General features: G+C 46.1%; 1 protein-coding gene across 2 annotated transcripts in view; it reads left to right on the top strand.

The window, feature by feature from the left end:
* The window catches only part of RASAL1 (RAS protein activator like 1), a 1443380-nt gene that overhangs the window by 1087579 nt on the left and 336196 nt on the right, over window positions 1-19605 (top strand). The window lies entirely within an intron of this gene.

A 19605-nucleotide genomic window follows, 5' to 3' on the forward strand; every position in this document is an offset into this window, starting at 1 on the left:
TCAATAATTTTTCTTTGTTGGACAATGCATACAGGATTACACAAAGCATTTTCAAATCTATTTACATGTGCGCATACCTGTTATCACCTTATGTGGCTGTAGGTACTCTCTGTTTCCAAAATAGGTATAAATAGGTATAAAGCCAGAACGATGGGTAACTGACTGTATGAAAATGATTACTAACAGGCAAAGGAAAGACCCTCGCGGTTTATCACTCCAATAAATAGGACTCAAATAGCCCTACACACAATGTTGAATGTAGAAAAATAATGTAGCTACCTCCATTAAAGCACCTTTTCCCTTACAAATTCTGGTCTACTTTCTGGTCTACACAACCAAACGGGGGAAGGAAAATGTAATAACTGGTAATCCTAATTCTCCATCCTGGGTAACTTTATTACGTTCTTAAACACTCTCCACCTATCTAAGGGAAAGCAGAACACATAGAAAAAAATCTTGTTACAAAATAATTAATAAAAATGCCTGTCCAGTTTGTCTGATTGAAAATCAATTTTGTAACCCATTTCCCTCCAAAGGCATGTAAGGGCTTTTTGAAATTCAATTACCAGCCTTTTTTTAAATAAAAAGAAAACAGGAACCACACTAATCAGGTAAAATAACTCTTACACTTTAAAGCAGCCAATTTGCCCAAATATACAGTGAAGTCAAAGGATGTATTTATGTTTAGATGCCCACAGAAATACAGCCACTTTGTGACTGCAAGGGTACTTTTCTCCCAGAAAGTGGGAATGCCAGTGCTCCAGAGCCTTATCACATTGCTTTCCATTATGTTCTGTGGTGTGGAGCATCTGGATATGTGTTGAGGCTTTTCATTTTAAGCTGCACAAGGAAGGCTACCCAGCAGCTTGTTCTGAGTTATATATGATGATATAGGGCTTTTCACTGCAGTATACTGGGGTTATCAATCTGACACTATACTAGGATTATGCAAACCAAGAGTAGACTGGCATTGTCAAAGCTGGCATATGCTGACATGTTCCCAAATAGGAATCTAATGCTGGAACTATGTAACTGGCATACTGAACAAAATGGGAAAATAATGTGATTTAAAAATGTGGAATTTACTGGCATAGTGCAAACTCAGAATACACTGGGGGTTCGCAAGCTGGGGGGATATTGAGGTTTGATAAACTGTGTATCCTGGGATTATTGAGCTTGTTTTATACTGCTCTTGCCCCAACCATAAATGTACCGGAAATTTAAAATGTGGAAAATACTGTGAACGTACAAACTCTGAATACACTGAAATTGTGTATACTGGGAAAAAAGTGAGAGTGCACAAACTGGCATATACTGGGATTACCAAAATAGAAATATTGCTATATTAGTGAAACTAGAAGAATATTGTGATTATATAACTGGCCGTGGTAGACTAGGATTGACCAACTGGGAATGTCAAACAGGTTGCATGCCGGGATTTCAAAATCTGTGAGTATGCTAGGATTGTCAAAATGGGAATATACTAGTATATTGAAAACTGGACATTAAATGGGATTGTGCAAACTGGAAATATACTCGGGGTTGGATACATTGAAAATATACTTTATGGAAGCTGGAACATTCTTGAGTTGTTAAATTGTAAATATATTTGTATTTTCAGATATCAAATCCCTGTAATTGTACTCAGATTAGGCGAACCATGAGTAAACAGTGTTTCGCACTCTAAAAGTATATTGTGATTGTTACACAGGGGGCATAGTGGTATTGGAGAAATGGTGAACATTTTGGGATTGTGTAACTGGGAGTATAATAGTATGTTGCAAACTATTAGTATGTCCAGATTGTCAAACTAGACATATACCCAGATTGTGAAATTCATACACTGGGATTGTGCAGATTTAGAGTATCCAGGAATATCGCAAACGGGAACTATACAGGGTTACTACAAACTCAGGTGTACTGAGAATGTCAAACTGGGAGTGTAACTACCAATCCCCAAAAGTACCGGTGTGGTGAACACTTCGTTTATACTGGGATTAGCAACCTCAAAATACAGTGAACTGTAGAAATTGGGAGTGTTATATGATTGTCAAGCTGCGAGTGTACTAGAATTGTGGAAGCTGGTAATATGGTGGGGTTGTCAAACTGTGAATATACTGGGTTAGTCAAACTAGGGAGTATTCTGCTTTCTTTAACTAGGAGTACATTGGGATTGCCATACTAGGATTATACATTTAAAGCATTTTGCAAACTGGGTTTGTCGAACTCGAAGTGCACTGGAATTGTGCAGAATAAGTATACTGGTGTTTGAAAACCGGCCTTTACTGAAATTACAGGACAACAAATTTGGAGCATACTGGAATAGTGCACACTGGAAATATACTGGTGTGTAGCAAACTGGGGGAATGCACTTAGATTGTAAAATCTGGGATCATACTGAGATTGCCAATCCTCAGAATATACCAGGATAGTAGAAAGTGTGAGAATACTGGGAATGTATGTGTAAATTGGGAGTTTAATAGAGTGTCTTACTGAAAATGTACAGGAGCCATACAATCTGGGATAATACTGAGTGTGCTGGCTATCTAAACCAAAGCATATACTGAATTGTGAAAACTAGGAGTGTAATGGGATTGTCCAACTGGGAGAGATCTGGGATTGTGGAAACTGGGGTTATATTGTGTTTGTCAAACTGGGTTAGTGAAACTGGGAGTACATTAGGATTGTCAGTTTTATTTTCTTCAAAATGGAGTATGATGATTTGGCGATATTGAAGTCTACTGTAAAATTTTGGCAATATACTTAGTGTGCCAAATTGAGAATATACTGGGCTGTTAAACTGGGAATATACTTACATTGTAAAACTGGGGGTGTCAAACTGGGATTATACTGGGGATGCCAATCTGGCTCTGCAATGGGATTGATCAAACAAAACCGGGACATCCCTATCTCTTTCATCTTCTGTAAGATTTCCCCCTCACCCAGGCATCCATAGCCCTAGTTAGTGCTTCTGCCTAATGTTTTGTTTTTAGCTATAAGTGTCTCCCTAAAATGCCTGGGAGGGGGAATGCCTAAACTTCCTCAGGGAATCTAACTAGGGAAATGGGGATAGTGCCTTGCACTTACTCAGTTGGATTTGGCTAAAGTCACTCATGTCTGCACTTACCACTTTCCTCCTACTCCTTTCACCCCATCTCTTACTTCTCCTTCCAATCCTCTTTTCCTCTGATGTTTCACTCCACCTACCTCTTGCCTCCACCATTTTTTGTTACTTCGCCTCCCACACCACTTCACCATCCTCCCACTACTACACTCCACCTCCCACTACTACTGTCCATCCACCACTACTCTGCTCCTCCCACAACTACTCTCCTCCCAGCCTCACTACTTAAACACCTTCTTTTCACCCAGTACTATTATCTTCACATCCACTTCTAATACCAATCTCTACGCATTTATCACACAAACATGCACAATCACACTGCATAAACACTTTCACTCCTAAACCAGTACCTAACCTTCTCCAAAAATCACCCCCACAAGCCGCCATTCCTTCCTTCCTTCCTCCCGTTGGTCTCTTAGTCCTCCTCCACCTCCACTACTGACCTCACCTGAAAAACCTGCACTTTCTGTGTCCTGTCCCCTGCTTACATTTCTCTCCCTCTGTACTGATTGGACAGATTTCCCTGGTCAATTCAGGCCCGTCTTCCACTCCCAGGATGTGTATGTGCATGGGGAAGTCTTTAACATGGGGCTTAGACCCACCCACGTTTTCCAAACACGCTTGCTGCACAATGGCCATAACGGCATAGGAAATTCAATTTCCAATTTTGTGTTTCACGGTCTGCTACCTGGGACCATCTCGGTAAGTATGGAGATTAGTCTGTGGTGGTGAAGGGGATTGCTGCTTCCGAATGTGTACTGATCGACAGACTCTGCAGTGCCTTCTCTGTGGGTTTCTGCGTTGTAGTGGTGCCTGGCGCAGCCTATATCTCTCTCTCTCTCCCTCTCTCCAGGTTGAAGCTGCAATTGGGTCTCCACAGTACTGTGCTTGTCTTTGCTGTCTTGTTCTGTTGATATGTCAGGCAAGCTGGTGTTCTGGCTTTCTCTTCCCCTCTCAGAACCTTCAGCTTGGTGATATCTGCATCTGATAGAGAACACTCTCAAGCATTTGTACTTAGAGACAAGACTGGAGATAACGGTCTGAAAGCTAGCATGCTGGCACCAGGGTTGACAGCAGAGATTGGATCTCCATCTGGGGTCCCTGTCCCGCTCATTGTTAGGACTGGCACTGGCTCCCCTCCTAACAAGGCCAGTGTATTTACCTTGTCACACACCTGAACCATTTCCCATATGTCCTCCTCTTCCTCCCCCTCAATGTGAATTAACTGTCTGGGGGTAGCATGAGAGGAAGTCAACGTTGGATTGTTTGCTGCCAGCCCAGTGCTCTATTGTAAAAGGTAAGGGGTGTGGCGCCATGAACCATCTTAACATCCCTTTAGCTTGCCATCCAGATGAGCATGGCATGGTCTGTCACTAGTTTGAATCTTCTGTCAGTAAAATAATATCGAAGAGTATATACCGCCCATTTAATAACCAGAGCATCTAACTCGATGATGGAGTAGTTTATTTCTCGAGCTGTAGTTCCCTGCTGATAAAGATGATTGGCTTCCCCTTTCACTCCTCCACTTGAAACAGTACGCACCCTAGTCCAACCCTAGAGGCATCGGTCTCAAGAACAAATTCCTTTTCAAAGTTAGGCATAATTTGGACGGGACTCTGACATAAAGCTTATTTTAGTTTGTAGAAGGCAGACTTTGCTTGGGCATCCAGGCAGACCTGGTCGGGATGTTCTTTCTTACGTTTTTCCATTAGGGGCCAGGCTGTCTCGGGAAAGTTAGGAACACATCTGCAATAATACCCAACCAGTCCCAATAATTCCCTGATGCTCTTCCTGGTGGTTTGGGTTGGCACTTGTTGGATGACTTTTACTTTGGATTTCTGGGGTAGGACTTTACCACTGCCTACTTGGAGTTCCAAGTACATGAACGATGACTGCTCTAGGTGCCATTTCTCTATGTTGGCCATTAGATTGGCCCTCCTCAGTCTGTCACAGACATGCTTAGGTGATGTCTCAGGTGTTCTCTCCAAGAAACATTATGGACCACAATGTTCTCGAGATAAGCAACGGCAAACACTTTACAGGGTAGCAAAACCTGATCCATGAGGAACTGGATTATAGCAGGGGCCCCACGCAACCCAAAGGGAAGAACTGCAAGCTGGAACATGTTCTCTGGAGTGGAGAAGGCAGACTTGGGATTCACCTCCTCATCCAGCGGTAGCTTCTAGCATCCCTTTGTGATTTTCAGAGTTGAGATGTACTTCGCTGAACCTAGCCTCTCCATCAGTTCATCTATGCGGGGCATGAGATATGCATTGAATTTGGAGACTTCGCTAAGGTATCAGAAGGTGATACAAAGTCTCCATGTCTTGTTGGACTTTGGGATGAGTTCCATGGGGGATGGTCACATGATGTGGGACCTCAATAACAGCCAAGCCCATCACCTGCCTGAGCTCTTCTCTTATAAACTGCTTTCTTGCCTCAGAGAGTCGATACAGCTTCAGATATACTACCCGACCTGGTGGGGAGATGAACTTATAGAGAATTCGCTTCACTCACAGTTTTTGTTGAGAATACATCAATGTACCCTTTTATCAGGTGGGTCAGTTCTTAGTGCTCCATGTTCATCAGACCTTCAGGTAAGGATACTCCATGTACATCTGTAGGCAGGGGTGTTGTCCTTGTTTTGTTTGCATATGACAGAAGTAATTGTGGGCTGCTATATTCCTTCCAGCTCTTTAACTTGTTTATGTGGTAAAAGCTGGGAGGGTTTGCACCGACCCATCTGTTGAACTTTGTATGTGTAATCGGGGAGACCACTTCAATGACGTCATAGAGTCTGTGCCACCTGGCCAGCATTTTGTGTTCCAATGTGGGAAGCAGCACCATGACCTGATATCCCATCCAGGTATTGCTTTGTATTCTGTATAATGGGGTGATCACTGGCCGGATGTCTATTTGGTCCTTCCCATTCTTTACTCATAAGGTCAGGCATGTCCCGTGGATTTGGGCCATACACTAACTTAAATGAGGAAAACCCAGTGGACAATTGGGGAAGACTTTCTCACTATAAACAAGGCCCATGGTTTGAGGCCTTCCCAGTTCCTTCCATCTTCAGAGACTAACTCCCTGAGGAACTGCTTTAATGTCTGGTTAAACCATTCCACTAGGCCACCCATCTGAGTGTGATATTTGAACGTCTGTATAGAACAGATTTTTATTAAAGTCTAAATTTCTTCCATTTATCGGGACAGAAAACTGCTTCCTTTGTCCATTTGAATGTCGGCAGAAACACGGACCCCAGTGAAGAATGGAACAATCACTTTAATTATGCCCTTTGTAGTGTTGCACCTTATTGGAAAGATCTCTGGATATCATGCCCCGTAGGCTACAAATACAAAGATATTTTGGTTTCCACATTTGGAGGGTTCCAAAGGGCTGTTTATGTCCATTACAATGCCATGGAACAACACCTCTGTGATGGGTAACTACTGCAGAGGTGCTCGGGGTACACTGGCTGGTGAGATCTTCTGGCAGTTAGGACAACATGTGAAAAATTGTTTAGTCTCAGCATAGCCACGTGGCCAGTAGAAGCAACTGAGTAGTGTTTTCTGAGTCTTCCCAAGACCCAGATACCTGGCCATAAGGTTGGAGTGGGCTAGTTCCATTGCAGGCTTCCTGAATTGTTTTGATACCAGCATTTGATTATAGGTGACCCCCATCACCTCTTTGGTACATGCTGACTATTTACAGGAGTCCTCCCTTCTTGATGAAATGGGGGTTTCAACCCAGGAGCGGGTCAGTTCATTGGGCTTCTGCGAACTCGATGCAGGCTGGTTTTGGAGGTTTTGGATTCTGGTCCTCTGGGTCTCTCCCTTGGGTCATTTCTCCTAAGTCTGCTTCAATTTCCTTATTGGATTCCACTGTTTCAACCTCCTCCAACTCTGTGATCAGTATTTTTTCACAAATTGGGTGGGCTATTCTATGGCCTGCATCAAAATGAAGAGGGGTCTCCCCAAGTTCAGCACCTCCCCTCTGTAGTCTTCACCGATTACTCTGGCTCCAACCTCGACTGAATATTTGTTGGCTAGCCCAGACTTTGGCACTGTTATCCCATATGCCCCTGCCTGTAACTATCTTTACCCCGGTTTGTATGGTTGCCTGTCCCCGAGGTGGGATGGCTGCCTCCTCGTCTCCATATAAGTCACAGCCTACTGCTCCTACTGTGACTCAGGTAGAAGTCTGACTCTCATGTTTAATCTCATGATCTTCAACATGGTGAATGGCAGTGGGAGACCTCTATATCGGGGTGAGGGGTCTGATAGAGTCCACTTGTGATACCATGTGTCACAGTTGGAACAGCAAACTCTAGTAAGGACAGTTTAAGAGCCTGTCATTTTATTTGTGGTGGCCTTAGAACCATCCCTCTCTCTCCAGTAGGATTCTTCTCTCACCCAAACCCTTGAAAACCTGGTTAGTGCTACTGAACAGTAACCCCTACTCTCAGATGTGTTGTCTTTAGCTAGAAATGTCTCCCTATGATGCAAGCTAGCTAGATTCATTCACAGAGTTCCTAACTGTCCCTACCTATACCAAGTGTGTGCTCTAATAGGTCATTGGGGATAGTGCCTTGCACTCACTCATTTGGATTCAACTAAAATTCACTCACATCCACGCTTACCACTTCCCTTCTACTCTTTCTACCCACCCATCCTCTTGCTCCTCCCTTCAATCCACTGTTCCTCTGCTGTTTTGCTCTTCCTACCTCTCACCACATCCTTTAATGTAACTTCTTCTCTCACACCACTTCACTATTCCTCAACTCCCCTACTGCTGCTCCCATCCTTCCCACTACTACTCTCCTCCTCCCACCACTACTCTTCTCCTCCCACTACTACTCCCCTCCGTGCCCTACTAGCACCATTTTCTTCACATCGACTCCTTACATGACGGGTGCACAAAATAAGGCCTGTGGGCCAAGTGCGGCGCAGTACATTGTTTTTTCCGGCCCGCCAGGGTCAAACACTTTCCTAATGAAGGGCGGCTGGCAAGCAACAACGGCTGCCCTCCATTAGGAAAGTCTTTGTTTGCCTTGCCGGGTCAGGAAAAATACTGACCCTCTATTGGTTCAGTGCATGCCCTACGTGGCTCTTACGAGTCACGTAGTGCTTGTGCTGCACCAATGGAGGGCAAGCAGTGCGGCTGGCATGGCTAAAGGCTTGTTTGCCGGAAGGCATTTCAGCCTTGCAACGCCAGCTGCAGTACAAGTTCAGAGGAGGCCTACCCACACACAACCTTGCCAGCCAGCCTGTCTTAAAGCTCGCTCTTCCTCCAGCTCGCCCACCTGTTCCCCAGGTACGTGCATTCTAGTTGGAGGAGTGGGGTTGATGGGGATGGCATTTGTTTTGGGGCAGTGGGGGGGGTCATGGGGATGGCTTTGTGTTGGGGATGGGGTCCTGGGGATGGCGTTTTGTTGGGGGGTGGGAGGGTTATGGTGATGCCATTTTGTTGGGGTTTTAGGGGATCATGGGGATGGTGCTTTTTGAGGGCGTGGGGATCACGGGGTGGCCTTTTGTTGGGGGGTCATGGAGACAGCTTTTTGTTTCAGTTGAGGGTCATGGGGATGGCATGTTGTTTTGCATAGTGTTTGGTTGGGGGTGGGAATCATAGGGCATAGTGTTTGGATGCACGGTGGGGGTCATGGGGCAAAGTGTTTGGTGGGGTGGGGATCATGGGGCATAGTGTTTGGTTGGGGTAGGGTTCATGGGGCATAGTGTCTGGTGTGGTGGGGGTCTTGGGGCATTGTATATGGGGGTCATGAGGCATAGTGTTTGGTTGCAGGGTGGGGGTCATGGGGCATAGTGTTTGGATGCAGGGTGGGGGTCATGGGGCATAGTGTTTGGTTGGGGTGGGGGTCATGGGGCATAGTGTGATTGGGGGTGGGGGTCATGGGGCATAGCGTTTGGTGGGATGGGGTCATGCAGCATAGTGTTTGGTGGGGTAGGGGTTATGGGGCATAGTGTTTGGTTGGGGTGGGGGTCAGGGAGCATAGTGTTTGATTGGGCTCGTGATGCATAGTGTTTAGTGGGGCTGGGGGTCATGGGGCATAGTGTTTGATTTGGGTAGGGCTCATGTGGTATAGTGATTGGTTGGGGGTGGGGGTCATGGGGCATAGTGTTTGGTTGCAGGATGGCCGTCATGGGGCATAGTGTTTGTTTGGGGGATGGGGCTCATGGGGCATAGTTCTTGGTTGGGGGTGGTGTGCATAGGGCATGGTGTTGTTGGGGTGAGGCTTATGTGGCAAAGTGTTTGGTGGGGTCATGGAGCATAGTGTTTGGGTGGGGGCTGGGGTCACAGGGCATAGTGTGTGTTTGGGGGTTGGGGGTCATGGGGCTTAGTGTTTGGTAGGGTGGGGGTCATGGGGAATATTCTTTGGTGGGGTGGGGGTCATGGGGCATAGTGTTTAGTTGGTTGTGGGGGTCATCAGGCATAGTGTTTTTGGGGGGGTTGGGGGTCATGCGGCATAGTGTTTGGTTGCAGGGTGGGGATCATGGGGCACAATGTTTGGTAGGGCGTGGGGGTCATGGGACATAGTGTTTGGTGGGGTGGGGAGCATGGGGCATAGTGTTTGATTGGAGGGGTGAGGGACCCAAGGCATAGTGTTTGGTTGGGGGTGGGGTCATGGGACATAGTGTTTAGTTGGTGGTGGGGGTCATATGGCATAGTGTTCGGTTGGGGGTGGGGGTCATGGGGCATAGTGTTTGGTTAGGGGACGGGGTCATGGGGCATAGCGTTCGGTGGGATGGGGTCATGCAGCATAGTGTTTGATGGGGTAGGGCTTATGGGGCATGGTGTTTGGTTGGGGTGGGGGTCAGGGCACATAGTGTTCAGTTGGGGTCATGAGGCATAGTGTTTAGTGGGGGTCATGGGGCATAGTGTTTGATTGATTTGGGTAGGCGTCATGTGGTATAGTGATTGATTGGGGGTGGGGGTCATGGGGCATAGTATTTGGTTGCAGGATGGGCGTCATGGGGCATAGTGTTTGTTTGGGGGATGGGGCTCATGGGGCATAGTGTTTGGTTGGGGGTGGGGGTCATAGGGCATGGTGTTTGTTGGGGTGAGGCTCGTGTGGCAAAGTGTTTGGTGGGGTCATGGAGCATAGTGTTTGGGGTGAGGCTGGGGGTCACAGGGCATAGTGTTTGTTTGGGGGTGGGGGTCATGGGGCTTAGTGTTTGGTAGGGTGGGGGTAATGGGGAATATTGTTTGGTGGGGGTGGGGGTCATGGAGCATAGTGTTTAGTTGGTGGTGGGGGTCATCAGGCATAGTGTTTTTGGGAGTTTGGGGGTCATGCGGCATAGTGTTTGGTTGCAGGGTGGGGGTCATGGGGCACAATGTTTGGTAGGGGGTGGGGGTCATGGGACATAGTGGTTGGTAAGTGTGGGGGTCATGGGGCATAGTGTTTGATTGGAGGGGTTAGGGACCCAGGGCATAGTGTTTGGTTGGGGGTGGGGTCATGGGACATAGTGTTTAGTTGGTGGTGGGGGTCATGGGGCATAGTGTTTGGTTAGGGGTGCGGGTCATGAGTCATAGTGTTTGGTTGGGGGTGGGGTCCTACGGGCATAGTGTTTGGTTGGGGGTGGGGATCATGGGGCATAGTGTTTTGTTGGGGTGGGGGTCATGGGGCATAGTGTTCGGTTGGGGTGGGGGTCATGGGGCATAGTGTTTGGTTGGGGTCATGGGGCATAGTGCTTGGTAGGGGTGGGATTCATGGGGCATACTGTTTGGTTGGGGGTAGGGTCATGGGGCATAGTGTTTGGTTGGGGCTGGGAGGGAATAGGGGGGACCAGGGCCATGCTGTTTTGGTGTGGGTGGTGGTTTTAGGGGGGGTCCAGGGCCATGTCATTGGTGAGTGGAATAGGGTGGGGACTGGGGCCATGTCGTCAGTGGGGGTGGGAGGGAATAGGGGTTCCAGGGCCATGCAGTTTGGTGGATGTGGGGGATATGGGAGAGCAGGTCCATGCCATTGGTGGGGGTGGTGGGTCCAGGGCCATGTCACCGGTGAGGGGAATAGGGTGGGGAAGGTGAGGTACTGGCTTGCTTCGCTCGGGCCTGTAACTATGGGCCCCGGGGCATTACCTGAAGTGGTAATGCCCCCCCTGCTCGGGGCTTATTGCTTAATAACGACCAATAATATCCCTCATAAGCACCCTATACAAGGCAATAGGGCTACTTCGAATACAGCCTTTAGTAGCCGATACACTGCCAGCATTTAGAGCAGTTTGAGATCTGCACGTCCTGCTTACAGACCACAATTGCTGTTGTTCCATGCCTGCTCCTAAATTTGAAAAATGTGGCTACTGAACGCTTTTTTTAAAGAAGGAAATTGGGATCTGTAACGCTGCTCTTCATATCGCCAATGTGCTTTCTGGGTTGCTTATTTTCGTGTAGCCAACACTGTAAATGGTCTACAACCATACAATCAAGGTGAGTGGGGTCATGGATTTCGAAGGCATGTTTTCTTTCCGCAAAATAGGCTTTAGCACCCACGAATTTGAATCATGGTTGTTAATGGCGATATTACGCTGGGGTAATGCCCACATTAATGCTTGGGTCAGGCCATTAACTTGGGCAGCGTGGTGGTACTGAAGGGTTGTCACCCTTGTTTTATCACCTCATTGTATTAATTGCTGATGCAAAAGCCTTCATCTTTTGTTTATCAAAATATTAAAAGAATGCTGCATGCTTAGAGAAATGTGCTATATTTATTTACGTGAAATCCTAAGTTTTTTTGCATTTTTTTTAGGGAAACACCCAAAATGTTCATAATTTTTTTTTCGTATGGACCATTTGGCCGAATTTGCCTGTATTAAAAAAATGAAGCCCAAAAATACTGAACATGAGGAGCGGGGGTGTGCCCCGCACCCATGTTCCGGGGTGTGCGGGGATGGGTACAACGTCCTTTCATCGCGGGATGTTTTTTCACTGTGTTTTTTACCGTGATTTTTTTGCTGAAAAAATTAAAGGGGATGGGGGTTTGGGTAGGGACCCCCCCAAAAATAAAAAATAAAACATTCGATGAGTTTTTTCGTGAAAAATTCTGCTGTAAAAAAGCCAGCAAAAAACATCCCTCGATGAAATGACATGGATGTCCCCTAGTTCCCTGACAATGGACGAACAAAGAAAAGGGGACCCTGCTCTGTCAGATTCAACCCCGGAGGGGTACAGGAGAAGCAGCAGCGGCGGGCAGCAAAAAGGTAAGTAGGGCGTGGGCGGATTCGTCTATGGACAAATTTTGGTTGTTTTGCCGAAGTGAAAACTGATTTGCAATAAGCTCGACTACAGTCCATTCCGCCACAATTGTTGGGTAAAACAACCCAAATACTTTTTTTTAGCAGAAGGGGCATTGGTGCTGCTTCAATAACCGTAGATATATTTTATTCACCTACCCAAAGCATTCACAATTATGAACACAGGCTCAACACCTACTATGCATCACATTTCTAATGTCTTATTTATTTTTTGTTAATATTAATATTATTATTAGTGTCATGTGGTTGGGTTAAAATTAAACCTTATACACTCTTCAAAATAGAAAAACACAGATGTATACATAAGTTACAATAGATAATCATTTAAAAATGTTTTATATGAAAAGGATAAAAACATTCCAACAAGGCACAGTTCCTAAAGACAATTCTTAATAATTCATAATTAAGTCTGGGAAGACAGAAACGGGCTATTGTCCATATTAAGATCAGTTGATAACCAGGTATTCCGATCCCGAAAGGAATCAGTCGCAATAAAACGTTCATCATATCCAAATGTCTTAAAATATAAACATCTGTCCTTAGAGACTGCGGAACAAGAAAGGAAAAGTTGTTTTAGAGTTTACAACTCATGTGTAGACTTGCAAAGATGACACACCTATTGTGGCCTAGGCATCCCTATTCGGGGTCCAATAATCTCTGAAGTCTCTGATAAGGATAACCTATATTTAAAAAAAATGCAACACAGTGGTATCCCGGGGGAAATATCTTTCATATTTTTATGTGGAACCTTACCTTACAGGAACACGTTTAAAATCATGTAACCTTGGATTGTTTTGAATCAACATCCAGTTGTTCATTAGCTCCCATGCGATAGTTTTATTTCTTAAGGTTTTTCAGATTTACCTCTAATGACCAGGTAGAATTATAAGCAAAATTGATTGTTTTAAAGAAGAACTCATTAAGCTCCCTATAGAAAGTTAGCTGACTAGAATTCGATTTTTGGGTAGCTTTTAATATAAATTTGATATCCCCTTTTTGTGCATATAAGATTTTAACGTAACAAATGGCTCTTCTGATTTTAATGATGAGGGGCATGGAGGTGTTCCTAGGTAAACTCAAAACTGACGGTCACAATTTACCTTTGCTTATATATCTAGAGGACGTCCATAGGTGAGGTCAGGACTTTCAAACACTAAGATTCAGTGGGGATACATTTTTGTTAATATAAGGTTATAATAAAAACAAGAGAAAAAACACCCAATTTTCTGTGAAGACATCAGAGGTAAACCCCCAGGCTTTTTCTTCTCTTTGTGCTAGTAATTTCCAATTATAGAATATCTCTAACGCAAGTATTTTGTTTTCCTTACAACCGCCAATGGCTGATTGTAAACAGCTCAGGTGAAATAGTTGGGCTTCTGTCCGTTTTTTTAATTTGAGAATATCTTCATTTTTGTTTTGATGGATATAATAATTGAATTCTTTATGACAAAAGATTCCAGGGCCACCAAAGTTTGCTGTAGACCTATGGCTGTTCTATCGATTAGTATCATTCCATCAGCATCTAATGAAAATCACAAATGATTATCTCCCAGTTTGTGAGGAAATGTATGAGCTTTTTTAAGTCTGGATTTACTGAAACATCGATGCAAGTCGGAATCCCCTAAATAAATGAAGCACGTTTCTGTTAGCACTCAAATTCTCTTTGATGAAACACGTTACAGATCATGCACTCGTGATTACTAAATGAAGTGATAATGTTGTTCTTGTTAAAAGAAGTTCAGTACTGAAAGTATCTAAAGGCTTTGCATGCCTTTACTTGTGAATGTAATTCTGCTTCACAAATCCAATAACTGCTGAAACATTCGCTGATAAATATTTCAAATCCATTTGTAGTACCTCTTTACACATCTTTAAATGTAGGTTTTTATGGTAGAGGGAAGACACATTTCTCAAATACAGGGCTGATCGAGTTGCGCAAGATGCTGTTTATCATTTCATGACAAGGTGTTGGCTTGTCATTAAATGGAGGTCGAAATCAACAATGCACATTGCTGAACCGTTCTCAGGGATTTATGTGCCCGGGTGCGTCCATCAGCCACAGCATTGGTGGGAAAGAAAGTCAGAACACTTGCCGGGAGAACGCAATCAAGAGTGCTGGAGCCCTGTCTCTGATGCACTCATGTATTTATTTTCTATTTCCACCATTTAATGATGACACTTTCAAAGGGATATTTTTACTCTGATCTTTATTAGTAATAAATCTGAATTTTGGGTCTGTTCAAAATATTCTTTCCCAAGGTAAGACTCAATATCACTGACGCTATCCTTTAATTATAATCTCGTCAATTAACTGGTTCAGCCCACTTAAAGTCATCAATACACACAAACTATACACTAGGTACTTAAAATGGTTCTATGTGACAATGTCCCCTGGGAAAATGTCGCCAGGTAGGTGATTTTCTCCCCTGCACCCTTAAGAGCCTTCCCCCGCATATTCTAGGATGGGTATTAACTACTATTCCATATCCAGTCCTAGAATATTTGAGGAAAGTTCTTGATGTTCATGGGATTGCAAATTTGCGGAAGTGTCGTCCCCCTGTCAACCTTATTCCAGTCGACTTTATCATTGGATACCCTTAAAATATGGTGAGCATATTGGGGCAGGGCAATGTTGACCCTGGGGAGCTGGTTAAGTCTGTGGAAGTCAACATTATCTTGCATTCACAAACGTTCCAACTTTGATCCATCCTAGATGACTAATGCTCATATGGACTTGTACAATAAAAAGACATAATTTACGCTTTTCGTATATACTTCCTAAGTTTTATCACTAGCACTCTTCTACCTGACGTTCAATCCGATGTTGTTCTGACGTGTACATCAGATAGTGATTTCGTGTTGTGGTTCACTCAGTGTGGTTCACTATGCTCCTGCAATTTTCTCAAGCATGAACACTGTCCCTAAATAGTATTAGTTTACGTTTATGTGCTCTGCTTCAAGAGTATTCATTTGAATGCATACCTGCCAACCTGTCTATTGAATGCATGAAGCAATATGGGGTATTTGGCAGTGACTCTGTTCTGCAACCTTCCGTACACTATCACCTGTAATAATACCCTTCTTTATGACATGTCTTTTCTCTTTGATATTAGAAGAAGGGGATGGAAATGAAAATTACCAAAACTCCCATCACTCTACTTCTAAATTGGGTTATCTATCTATTCTATTTGTTTGAGATCCCCTTGTAGAGTAGCAGGTGGACGTATTATCTGTAACTCCCGCCCCCTTCCCGCCATCATACTGGAACAGCAGAAGAAGGGCCCTATAAGGGACTCCATGCGGTATGCCTATACCGCATCAAGTGTATGAGAGACGATATGCACTCAGACAGCCGTATCAAATGTATTCTCACACTGAAGGAGTGGAAGGATGTCATGTGGAGGGATGTCAGCACGCACCACTGGATATCAGGTAGTGCTGTGTGAAATGTGACGTGGGCCGAGTGATGTCATAAAGAATCTATACAAGTACATACTGAAATTATATGATAATACTGAAGACTAACAATGTAACTGAAGTGATGAGAGAAGCATGTATGAATTGATAAAGTAATCATATATACAAAGAAGAATGAAGTAACTTGTTGACCAATAAGTGTAAATATGCAGCAAAGCACGGTAGATGAGACACGTAGAAGCATGCAATAGAGGAAAATATAATGTGGCATGGACGCCGGCTCGTGCAAAGATTCAATTCAGCTACACCAGAAACAGGCCAGGGCTGCAAAATCAAGAGATATTGGAGAATTAGCTTTGTGTGCAAAATGAAGAGGAGTCTATGTTGGCCTGGGATCAAGGATGCTATTTCAAGGAATAGCTGCAAAGCCCAAAAGGAGGCAAATGGATAAACCATGGACATGAGACATATTTCTCTTAGATTAAATAAGAAGAAAACATTAGCAAGAGCTAAAGTATTGGACAATTAACAATGAATAAGGCTCCTACAAGATGGAGTGACCAAGTCTCTAGAGGCCGAGAGGAGTAATGACACCCAGCATAATTAAATCAAAAAGCAGTAAATAGGTCGGAATGGACATATTTGCGGTCTCCTCACACGTGATCCAGAAGTAAAAAACAATTGCTATTCATTAAGTTGTGGATGTAGATAGTGATGTGTTTACACTCCCTTCAATATCCCAGAATGGAGAGCAGGCTACAAGGTCAACTACAAACAGGGAAATTTGGCTCATGGCCACACTGTTGAGGGATGATGGACTAATTGGGAAATAGGGAGTAATCTGGCATGACTCAAGCACCTGGTTTTGTTTTGCCTATGTGCTGCTAGCCAAGCTGAAAGTCCAAGGTTGGGTGGGAATGCCAACCAATCAGTGGGTCTATGGGACAACCTGCTATAAAATGCTGTACAGACCAATATGCTTCTATTTTGTCTGCTTCAATCAGTATGATACGTATTTATAGGTAGTTTGGGGTGTGTCTTACAGATAAGAGACAGCCAATGAAGTACTAATCCATATGCATTCTTTAAATAGATATGTTCCCATAACCAATCCCTCCCATCAATAGGTTTTACAGTTTGCTACGTCGGATGACATCATAGATGACGCATATTGGGGTGTAAAACCTCTGTGTAATCAAGTTTGTGTGTGCATGTGCAAGCATCAATCCAATGTTTGCCAGTTGACTGTGCTTTATTCAATTGTAATTGTAATTGTAATTGGTTATTGGGAATAAAGTAGTAGTTTGCCATATTTTTTGAGTCTGTCTGGTTATTTGGTCTCAGATCTTTCTTGGTAATCCCCTCATGCCAAATGGTCATGCCAAAAGATGTTTTTAATAGCCTTTTTATTATTGAGAAACATATTGGGCCTCATTACGACCCTGGCGGTAAGCGCCCGTCATTAACGCCATGGCGTAATGAGCGTTTACGCCGTGGGACGATGGCGTAAAGAGCGCCACATCACGACCCATCGCGCACGAGCATTACGCCATGGCGGTAATGCAAATAACGCCATGGCGGAAAAGGCCCCTACCGCCATCGCTAAGCGAGCAAGGTGCCCATCCGCCAGCGTAAGTAGCGGCCACCGTAATTTACGGCCACCGTAATTTACGGCCACCGCAATTTACGGTGGCCGTAAAAGGCCAAACCGGAAATAGCGTCATCGCGCCGGAACGGGAAGCAGCCCGTCGGCCATCTTTAAAAACACAATCCATCGCCATCCTACCAAACAACACCAGACCCAACCCTGACACCTGTCCCGACAAAACACCCACCCACCCAAGTTCCAGAAAATGCCGAAATGCGTGAAAAAGGCCTGTGACCGCCTGCGCCAGGAGCGATTCAGCCGGGAGGAACTCTGCATGCTAGCGGAGACCCTGCAGGACAACGCAGGTGTTGTTTTCTCCCCTGAAATGAGCCGGACAGCAATCGGGAAGAAGAAGGCCATCTGGGCCCTGGTGGCTGAGCGCGTCAGCGCGGTGGGGACCGTACCCCGCACCCCACAGCAGTGCCGGAAACGCTGGGATGACCTGCGCATACGGGTCAGAGCCGTCATCTCGGCAAACCGCAACCTTGCCCAGGGAACCGGTGGAGGGTCAGAATCCCCCCTGAAACTCCAACCGTGGGAGGAGATCTGTGCTGCCACCATCGGCATGGAATCCATCGAAGGCGTTGGAGGGATGGAAAGGGGAGCCCCGACATCAGGCGATGAAGGTAGGTGCCTCATACAAGACATGCCATAGTCACAGCAGTCCAATCATGTGTAGCACAAGGTTGCCCTAGAGTGTAAATGCAACACAAATCAATACTGCCCATAGCCACATGCGAGCACCACCCTGCATACACTGCTGGCACCCGCACACCTGCATCCACATGCCACACCAAAAGGAGACAACCTGCATGGCACTGCCTGAAATCTGCCTCATCCACTGGCCAAAATAATGTCAACCATTGTCATTCAAAAGTCCGTATACCCATCAATAACGCCCTCCCACCTTTGCTCCACCACAGGCACAGAATCACACCCAGAGGACCAGGAGACCCCTGCGCCGAAGAGGGCGAAGTCCACCAACAACCTCCCTGCACCCTCAACCTCAGCTGCAGTGAGGCAGACCCCACGACAAGCAGGTCCCACTGCAGGCATACCGGAGGTCCCACCGGCAAGCACCCCTGTTGGCAGCAGGCCAGCAGCTGCTGCTCCACCTCCACCGACATTGCCTGCCACAGAAGGCAGGGGGTCAGCGGCCAGCAGCAACATCGGGGAGACAGCTGCAACAGCTGCATGTTCTGACTCGGACATGGAGCAGGAGGTCAGAAGCCCCACTGACCAACTACATTCCCCCTGTTTCTCAGACGCCAGCCCCCATGTGGGCGACACACAGGGGCACACTGAGGCAGAGGAGTGGCCTTCCACCCCATGCCCTGTCCACACTCCACAGGAGGGGACCAGCCCCTCCATCACTCCACCTGCACTGGCCATGGGCCAGCACGGCCAGCCGTCCCTCGAGGACATCACTCAACGGCAGCATCAACTGTCCGCAATGCTGGATGACCATGCAGCGGAATGTGTGGGGGCTAGGTTTAGCATTGAACAGGCCACGGAGACACTAAGGGCGGAAGTGGCGCAGAGCACTGCCACCCTGAGGGATGCCATGCAGGCCATGTCCAGGGACATCTGTGCAGAACTTGCGGCCTTGCGTCGTGCGGTCATTGGCCTCACCCACACACGACAGGACGTGCATGCACAGGAGCAGCCAGGGACATCCTCCACTGCCAGTTCTGCGCAGAGCAGCCCCGTGCGCCGTTCCGGACGCAACCTGCGCTCCACAGCCAGGGGTGCCCCGGGTGCCGGGAGAGGGGGCTTGTGACGGCCTGTGGACACTGTCACAGGCATCTGTTGACAGCTACTTGGGGTGTGTTGGGGTGTGCAGGGGGGAGGTGGGAGGGGGTGTGTTGGGGTGTGCAGGGGGGAGGGGGGAGGTGGGAGGGGGTGTGTTGGGGTGTGCAGGGGGGAGGGGGGAGGTGGGAGGGGGTGTGTTGGGGTGTGCAGGGGGGAGGTGGGAGGGGGTGTGACACGACAGTTCATGGTTCCAATACACTTTTTTCTTTCAAAAAAAGGAAATGTGTGGACATTTTCATTGCGTATGTGTGCTTTATTGGTGTACAGTCCACAGTGTGCATGCCCCAGAGACACACAGTGCCCCAAGTGCAGTCTCCATGCGATGAACACCAGCCGTG

Source organism: Ambystoma mexicanum, chromosome 10, assembly GCF_040938575.1.
Source record: "Ambystoma mexicanum isolate Mex_15411 chromosome 10, UKY_AmexF1_1, whole genome shotgun sequence".
Lineage (NCBI taxonomy): Eukaryota > Metazoa > Chordata > Amphibia > Caudata > Ambystomatidae > Ambystoma > Ambystoma mexicanum.